The sequence below is a fragment of the Argiope bruennichi genome, chromosome 3, assembly GCF_947563725.1.
Source record: "Argiope bruennichi chromosome 3, qqArgBrue1.1, whole genome shotgun sequence".
NCBI lineage: Eukaryota > Metazoa > Arthropoda > Arachnida > Araneae > Araneidae > Argiope > Argiope bruennichi.
The window spans coordinates 66465722-66475727 of NC_079153.1; positions in this window are offsets into that span (position 1 = coordinate 66465722).

Consider the following 10006-nt stretch of genomic DNA (forward strand, 5'->3'; position numbering starts at 1 on the left):
GCAGTTTCTATACATTTTATTTAGACGTTTATAACATTGTAAAAAAAATTTTTTTATGAGTTGTTAATATAGTTTTTCCGTTGTTTTCGAAAGTGATGTTATATTATTTGATCAAAGTATTAGCCCTTTTTATTGCCTTGAACAATAATTGCAGGCTCCTAATAAAAGAAAGCTTTGTACAGAATGAATGTTATATTATTTTTATTTCCAAATTTCAATGAATATGAGTATATCAGAAATTGCATAATGTATTAAAATCACAAATTTTCCTTGAAAGTTGAGCATAAAACTGAATGGGATATTTCGTTCATTTTTATAAAATTTTATTTTTAAATGATATTTTATATATATATTTGTAATTAAGTAACATTTTTTACTTTAAAAATATTATTTTCAATTTCTATTCAATCAAAACATGCATGGCCATTTTATTGCAATTTGAGATAATTCTTACACATTAACAGTATAATCTTTCTTTTGCAATAATACTTGTATTTTAAAAAAATCCTCAGATTCTCCTATTTGATTAGTAAATGCATTCTACCATGCTTATCAATGCATATATTAGGCCTAGAGATATCTCTATAATGTTATCAGTCGTTTTTCACAAGATATCCTGATAAATACTTAAAATCTTCAAGTTAATTGGCAAAAACAATGTTCTTGAACAATAAGTTTTAAATAATTATATCTTCTTAGAAATTATGCTGTAGCTTCTACCACCATTTGTTTGGAGCAGCATATTCCACCGAATCTATAAATATTCAATAAAACTCTTGAACAACAAACTGAATCCTTGTAACGAATACAATAAAATTGTGTAAGAAAACTGATGCTTGTGATCAATGACTTTACAGCAGAAGTAATTTGCATGAGAACCAATTGATTTTAATACGTTCTGCTTTAGATAATTGTATCCTTATAACAATTATGTATATTATTTGTTTGGCTCAGAATGAACAAAATCTAGCTCTTCTCGATAAAACTCTCGAATTCCAAATTGGAACTTTTTAACAATTGCAATACGATCCTGAAACAAAAATGACTCAAGAGATCCATGGGTTTGCGGCAGAAATAATTAATATGTGGGGCAATTAAAATTTAAACTATTCTGTGACATCAGATGTGTTTCATGAGTTCAATTTTGGTATCCATTGCTCATTTCAACAAGAGGAATAAAGATATGACATCAGTGAATGAAGCAAGTCAGGTGCAATTGGATGACAGGTTCAGTTATGTTTGGCATACGTCAGAATTCGTTCAAATAGAAAAAAGAGTTAATTTGAAATAAACTAGTTGTCTTCAGTAGCCAGCTGTTCACCCACCTTTTTAAAATAATTTAATTCAGTCACATCAACTAATTTTGATGAATGAAATTTTATCTCAACAATAGAAACCTTTATTTTAAATTATACTTACATAATAGACACAGAGCAGTTTGACTGGTAAATGATGCTTGCAAAGCGGCAAAATTAGTTATCAAACAAAATTGGTGAAATTGGTCCACTTGTTGAAGTTGAGAGATTTATTAAGCTTTTTTTCCCTTATAGAATGAAAATAATGAAACATGGAAGACAGACAAACGATTATTTATGCACATCTCATAATTATAAACATTTATATGAAACGAAAATTTTTGAAATCGGAATAGTGATTGTGGCTGGGGGATTCTGTAAAAGCTTTCTTTTATAAAACAGAACGTACAGTGGAGTTTTTGAGGTTTCTCTGAAGAATGGAGTGGATAAGTAGTCATTGATACATATTTAAAAATAATGAGCTTTCATATAAAATTAAAATTGGTGAGGTTGGACGTGTTTTGGAAATTAATTCTTTTGTTTTGCTAATAATTTTAAATACACAGATGATATTGAAAATTAATTTAAGCAAATACAACTGTTTACAAAATTTGATAAATATACTAATTAAAAGGAAATATATTGCCAGCGTTTCACAAAAAAGAAACTTTTTCCACATGAAAACTTAATAGCCAATTCGTCACTACTCAATAGTTTAATTCTACTTCATTTTATGCCATTCCTTTTCTCTAATAATTACCCCTTTCGATTGTTGAATTTTAAAGTTGCATTTACAATCGCTTTCTAATACAAGAATAAATTTTCCACCTTTAACTCTTGGAGATCTCTTTTAGATTTTAAATTAATGACACCGTTGCAAACGAAATTAACACTCAACCGAATATATCTAAAGCACTGCAAAAGTCATTTCACCATTTTGGCCCGAAGACATGAAAGGATTGAAATGCCAGTCGTTAAATGAAAACGAATTACTTTTGCCCAAAATTATGCTTCGGAAACGCTTTGCGATCGGCTAATAAAATGCTTCATTTAAAGATACAGTTGAGAAACATTACTTAATATTCGAAATTCGTCCTTCAAGTATTAAATGTAATATTTTAAAAGAGTTATGCAGTCTCTTCGAGTTGGAAGTATAGCGGATCTTAAAATTTAAGAGGATTTAATGTTGCGTATTATGGAAGTATTAGACACTTTTACAGACGTGCCTTTAATATTTCGAGGAAAGGGTTCATTGAAAGTTTCGAATTGTATATTTCAATGAAATGCTTAAATAATGTAATGAAATTTTAATTTTTTTTATATTTTTAAATAAATTATTGTGTCATTTTTCCTGGTTTTAAATTTGTCAAGTGCATTGATTGTTCATAATTAGTTGCGAAAGATTATTTCTTGGGAAACAGCAATGTTCAAAGCAGTTGAGGAATGTTGAAGTTTCAAAAAGATCTTGTGAATGAAAAAAATGTAATATTATGTACATCTTGTGAATGAAAAAAAAATGATAATATATAGATTATAAGTAGATCTTGTGAATGAAAAAAACAATTTGATAATATGTAGATTTTTTTTAAATGAAAAAGTTTAATAATATGTAGATTTTGTAAATTAAAAAAAAATGCTAATATGTAGATCTTATGAATGAAAAAAAATTGATATGTAGATAATCTATAAATATATTAATGCTCATATATTAAGAGTATTTAATGCAAAATTCGTGGCACAGGAAAAAATGTCGATATTGTATTTTTTTTTAATTTTTGAGTAAATTTTAGAGACATTTTCTTGTTTTTAAATTTGTCAGATATAATAATTGTACATAATTAGTTACGAAAAATTATTTTTTGGGAAACAGCAATGTTCAAAGCAATTGATGTTGAAATTTCAAAGAGATCTTGTGAATGAAAAAAAAAATTGCTAATATATAGATAATTTACAAATATATTAATACTCATACATTGAGTATTTTATGTAAAATTCGTGGTACAGGAAAAAATGTCGAGTATACATACTTTTTTAAAACAACATTTTGAGTAAATTCTAGTGACATTTACCCTGATTTTAAATTTGTCAGGTGTAATAATTGTACATAATTAGTTACAAAAAAATATTTTTTGGGAAACAGCAATGTTCAAAGCAATTGATGTTGAAATTTCAGAGATGTTATGAATGAAAAAAAATTGCTAATATATAGATAATTTACAAATATATTAATACTCATACATTGAGTATTTTATGTAAAATTCGTGGTACAGGAAAAAATGTCGAGGATGTATACTTTTTTAAAACAACATTTTGAGTAAATTCTAGTGACATTTACCCTGATTTTAAATTTGTCAGGTGTCATAATTAGTTACGAAAAATTATTTTTTGGGAAACAGCAATGTTCAGAGCAATTAAAGGAAGTTGAAGTTTCAAAGAGATCTTGTGAAACAAAACATTTGATAACAGGTAGATAGTCTATAAATATATTAATGCTCGTGCATTAAAAGTTTTTTTTTTATATCTGAGCATTAAATTAAAGGTACTAAATATAAAATTCATGATACAGGAAAGTATGCGTAGAATGCATATTGTGCCTCTTCCCCATTGATTTATTACACTGAAAATTTAATACAATTACATGACATCGAGATGACATACAGAATATCATTTATGCAACTTTTTGCACTTTTGAATTACAGCGTTCATTTATTCTAAATAGATAGAATCAATTCATTGATGGATTTGGGTTATGATTTTATAGAGATATGTTTTTCTGGTTATCAAATCATTTAAGAATCACAACAATTTGATTCATTACAGTTTTCAGCTGTCATGTTCATATGAACACGGATGTGCAGACAGACACTTTCTGTTGATGGATTTTGCTGAAAGTTTCTAAATTTTTATCAATTTTGGACAAACTAGCGTAATATTAAGACCACATATTAAATTTTATTTGCGTAGTTTTTTACAGATATCATGTTCTCATTTAGACATACATAATTCCAAAAGTGAGTTTCTGGCCCATGGAGATCTAGAAGTTCCAATGGCGCATTTTCTGGACAATTCAATATTTTCTCATTTTATGCATCTTAAATTAGCAAGTAAAAATGCCATGCATGTATAAAAAAAACTGCATTTTATCGAGTTTTTTTTTTTGTACAAAGCGTAAGGCATACATTTTGCACATTTTAATCAAATCATTATAACTGTGATTTCTTGGAAATTGTTTTTTGAACAAAGTCTATAAATTAAACCGTTGGTCAGTGACGTTAGACATATATGAAGCATAGATTCAACCAGAATATTAGTGGGGGGGGGGTCATTTGCATCTTTGTGCCATTTTTATGTCCAGAAATTCATTTAGCATTCTCAAACGTGTTCGATTGGATTTATGCCTAAAACATGTTGATAAAACTATCTAAATAGCTTCTTCGTCGATAAGAAAGTTACTCATTAATCAAGCCCATTTAAAACTCATACATGTTGTAAAGTATTACAAAATGTCCAAAACCTCATCCCGGTATCATTGACCCATTAAAGGTAATTTAATGATATGATGGTAGATCTGTCTAGCTATTTCATTTACATATTATGCATATTTGCTATCACATTAAGCACAAAATTCTTTTCGCCTCAAGCAAAGACATAACAGCAACTGGATCAGTCATAATATCATAACATATCATCAACTAAGTCATAACATCAATTATCAGGATCCAAATCTTCGATTCTTTTCCTGGTTTTTATCTATTTATTTTTATTACGCTCCTAACTATGAAACAGATACTTTTGTCTTATGATTTGAAATGATATTATCCTATTTTTTATCATCCTCAAAATGTGTGCATGTGCATGCATGTGTGTGTGTGTGTGTGTTCAGTTAATCTTCTTTTTTTAGAGAAAAAAATATCTTCCTTCGGTGAATTCAAGCGTTTTTACTAAAGCCACATGCTACATTAAATGATGCTTACACTCAAACCAACTATATGTGGATCCATTTCATGTAAAACCAACTCAATTCATATTATTTTGGCATCTAGTTATGGATTACCAATTCTTTAATCATTACCGAATGTTTTGCATAGTTACCAGTCTGGTTATATACATACTGGATATCATTAAAACTATTCAAAAATTCAGAAATCGACCTTCTCCTAAATTTTAACTTTGTTCATTAGTAGTATTTACCGTACTCTATTTCATTTGGATTGATAGTCCACTTTTATTCCATTTTATATTGTATTGTGTGTCTACTAAATTAAAGTGTATGAACATAACATAGAAATTTAATATTCGTATATACGACACTGATAGATGTGTTTCTGTTCTTTAAATCAACTTTATATCCTGTTAAAATGAGATAATAAAGGAATTAAAAATCATGCCCAATGGCTATATGAAGTGAAAGAACGCAATATCATTAAATTAAAAAAAAGAGGTGCTTTTTCAACTGTAGAGTTTTACAGAATAAAGAAAATTGAACAATCAGTTAAATTAATGATTGAATTATCGTCGTTTTAGCACTTACTTTTTTGAATTATTCTGGAAAAATTTTGTTAGCAATAAATCTCAAAAATAAACATTTTTTATCCATTTTTTGGCGATTAATCTTATTTATTGATAATTTTCTACTTAATGGCTTTAAAAATAAATTTCATAGGATAAATATTATTATATATATTATATACCTTATTAATATTATTTCAGAAATATCTGTATCATTTATTAAAAAAGAATTTCATTTATTTAATATTGAGCATTAAAAAAATGTTACTCGAGGTAATCGTTATCTCAGGAAAAAAAATTAAGAAAAAGTTATCTTAATTTCACCAATTACTTTTATTATTTTCATTGTTTTATCAAGGCACTTTTTATCTGACTATTTCACAAAAATTTATTCAGTATTTAAAATTTAAAAACAATTAAATAAGTAGAAAATCGCCTATTTCATTAAACAGCAAATAGTTTTGATTTGTAAAATTTAATCACTTTTAAGGCAACTGTATCAAACGTAGTTTACTCCAACCTGACTGATCTGTTTGAAAAACTGACGGCAAAAATTCTACTCTCAGTAATCATTACAACAGAATAAAATTAATAAATAGCTCCATTAATTTCACCAAATGTTTTTATCATTTTCATTGTTTTTTCATTGCATTTTTCTTATTTGTCTATTTCGACAAAAAAAAAAAATTATTCAGTATTTAAAATTTAAAAACAAATAAACAAGAAGCAAGATGTTCATTTCATTGAATAAAAATTAGTTTTTATTCGTAAAATGTAGTTTAGTCTAACCTGATTGATGGTTGAAATAATACATTGACAACAATAAGTGTACTAACATAAAAAGAAAAAGTTTTCATTCTTAGATTGGATCAATGAAGCGGAAATGATGTTCAAAAGCTTATTACACTTAGTCGCATGCAACCGAATAATAGCCGCCATCAAAAACTTTTCATTCGAACCATCCACGTTTCCATCGCCATTTACAAAGAAAAATTGGCAACAATGACGATCGTCGATTGAGAAAACACCTGGAAAAAGGCCCCACCACTAAATTAGATCTTTTAACGCATCGGGTATGCTTTGCTCCAAAAAAGAAAACCGTTTACCCCAAGAGAATGAGAAGGCAGACATTGATATAATACGCAGAAGACATTCATAATAAAACGCATGGAATGATCAAGTCGTGATCGAATCATTATATTCCGGCTGTTGGAATAAAAAAAAAGGGAAAAAGAAACGGTGCTCGCCTTTTCAGCTTTCTTTTTCTCAGCCAATACATAATTGTTGGCTTTGAAAAGCTCTCGGTCCCCCTATTTGCTGACCTTTGCAACGTGAAGTGGGGGGAAAACAAAAGGCAAAAAAGCCAGTCTCCAAGTCTTGAAACGTGATTGGTGCGATTGATGAAAATCGTGATTCGGGTTCGTTGGTCGAAATCCGTTTATATTCCTTCTTTTGTATTTTGCTTTCTTCATCAACTTGTCTTTGTGGTCTCGGATTGGTAAAGGCAAAAGTCATTTGTGGGGCCAGGCAAACAAATCACAGTTTCTTGCAGGATGGATTGCCCAATCGGCGAGCATCCGGCTCTAGAGTCACGTGTGAATCAAAGGGCCCATCACTGATGTGAATAGGAAAACTTATCGGTGAATCGAGGCGGTTTAGGTAAAATAAACAGAAAAACAAGCTTCCCCTTATTTGTATGACTAATGATTTACAGTTTCGTTACAAAAGCTGCCAAAAATTGTGTTTCCTTTATTGTCAATAAAGGTATTTACATTAGCGTTTCCTTATTTCCTAGGAGATAAGAATATGGAATACTTATGAGTGTCATGGAATACTTATGAGGAAAATGGAATACTTATGACATAAAAAAGCATATAATCGTTTATTTTGTTATGAAAAATGCAATCATACGGATATTCAATTTTGAACTATTTTGTAATCATAAACTGTAAAAAAGAATTGATTTTATTTTAAATTATTATTTATTTCATTTATTGAAGATGAATTATGAATCATATTTCATCATATTATTGAATCATGATGAATCACGAATCATATTTCACTGTATTATTTGAGTCATTATTAAACATGAATATTCAAAACGGAAGTGTTTTTATAATTATAAACTGTAAAAAGAGTTAAGTTTATTTATATTTCTCGTATCAAGAAATCTAAATAAAATCCTGAATTCGCTTGTGTATTTATATTGTCCCCAGAAAATACGTATTTATAAGTAATATGCCATGCGTATGCATTATAATTTCGGTGCTTATATTATATGCGAACACTTTGTATTGTTATATTAGCATTATTTCTGACTTTTTTAAGATCATAATCAAATACTGAAAAAGGAAAGCTCAGCACTAAAAATAGTCGCTGAATTAAAAAAAATACGAATATTTAAAAAATCTTAATAGAATTTAGAATTTCTAACAAATGTAGATATTTTAAAATTCAAAAATAAATATTGGAACCAAGAAACTGGAAATCAGACGTGAAACGGAGTCTATTGCGAATACGTTCGCACATTCGAACTAGGATTTTTTAAAATTATAATTTAAAATATACCCTGTAAGAGCTTGTAAAAAAATAAAATGAAAAAAAAAAGGTTCCATGATGATGTTGTTTCGAGAAGTGACAGGAGGAAAGATTTTCTGCTTATATAATTACATAGAATTATTATATTAATACAGTAAAAGATGAAAAATGATAGAAATTCTCAAGATTTTCTGGGTAAAATTCTTTTGAAATTGTGCTGTTTAAGGAAACTTTAAGATTTCTGTGCATGTGCAAACAACGGCTCAAAAATGCAATAATTTTCAGAGATCATTTTCATATAAAAATTATATTAGCTTATTTTCATTCATTTAAAAATTTGCTTAAATATTTTTATTAAATTTCCATCAATAATGGATTTTATTAATGTAAGGTATTTTATTGGTAAGGTGCGAATTTATGTTTATGTGAATCAACAACTTTAAATAAAAGCGATCCAAATAATTATCGTCTGCATAAATAAAACTAAAACGCCAAATTTTTTTGTTGCCTGTGGAAAAACAAATTGAAAAAGGGATTTTCTTCAAATTTTTCTTGCAAACACTCTGAATGTGGAAGGAGAGAATTTAATATCATTTTAGAGAATTAAATAAATATTTTTTGAATTAAAAACTATTTTTCCTTTGTTTATACATAATAATGTTCCAATATGCAACACGATGGATACTGAAACGTTTCTACTATTAGAAAAATGGTTTAGTGGTTGCCTGTTACTTAAAATTTGATTCAAAACTTCACCATTTGCTATAACTGTCGATGGAGATTGAAATTTACTGGTGAAAAAAACTGTTATATTCAACTTTATAAAGGCATATTCAAAGTACCATTCACAGTGTTTAGGAAAATTTTGTTCATTCATTTCATTAGTTCATTCAATTAATTGTCGGCTGTTTTATAATTATTAAACCTTTTTTTTTGCTATAGACTTTTTCATTTTAATTGAAAATAAAATAATATGCAAATAAATATAAAATAATATGAAAATAAAATGCAAATAAATATTATAATACTAAAAAAGATTTTATGTATTATGATATTTATATAAATATTATAATACACAAAAAGATTTTATGTATTATGATATTTATATAAATATAATAATACACAAAAGGAATTAGTGCATTATAATATTTATATTAAATAACCTTTTGTTTAAAAATATATATATTTTTTAAATTTGTTTTCGGGTTTTTTTTGGGGGGGATTTAATCGAGTTTTTATATTAGATACAGATTTAATTTTTCGCATTTACTTTTTTATATATAAAATTTATTTTATATGTAAATTTTATAAAATTTTTATTTATAAAATTTTACATACATACATTAAATCATAATAAGCTTAAAAAAAAGAGACGTGAAAATTTCAACTTAATGCTAAGTGTTAGATTTTCATATTTTATGCTTCATTATTATGCCGATTTTCTTTTTGCTTTGTGATCATATTTCCTCTTAGAAGTATGAGAATCATTTGCTCGTGATGTGATTTCACAAACGAGCCATTAAGTTTTTGTTCCTTCACTTTAAAATAGTTCATATCTCTGTGAACTTTCATATCTCTGTTCATATCGTACGTGTGGAGAGAAATTTTAAAGGAAGGGGTGTAAACTTATGTATTATTTTCATATTATGACCAATGCTCAAATT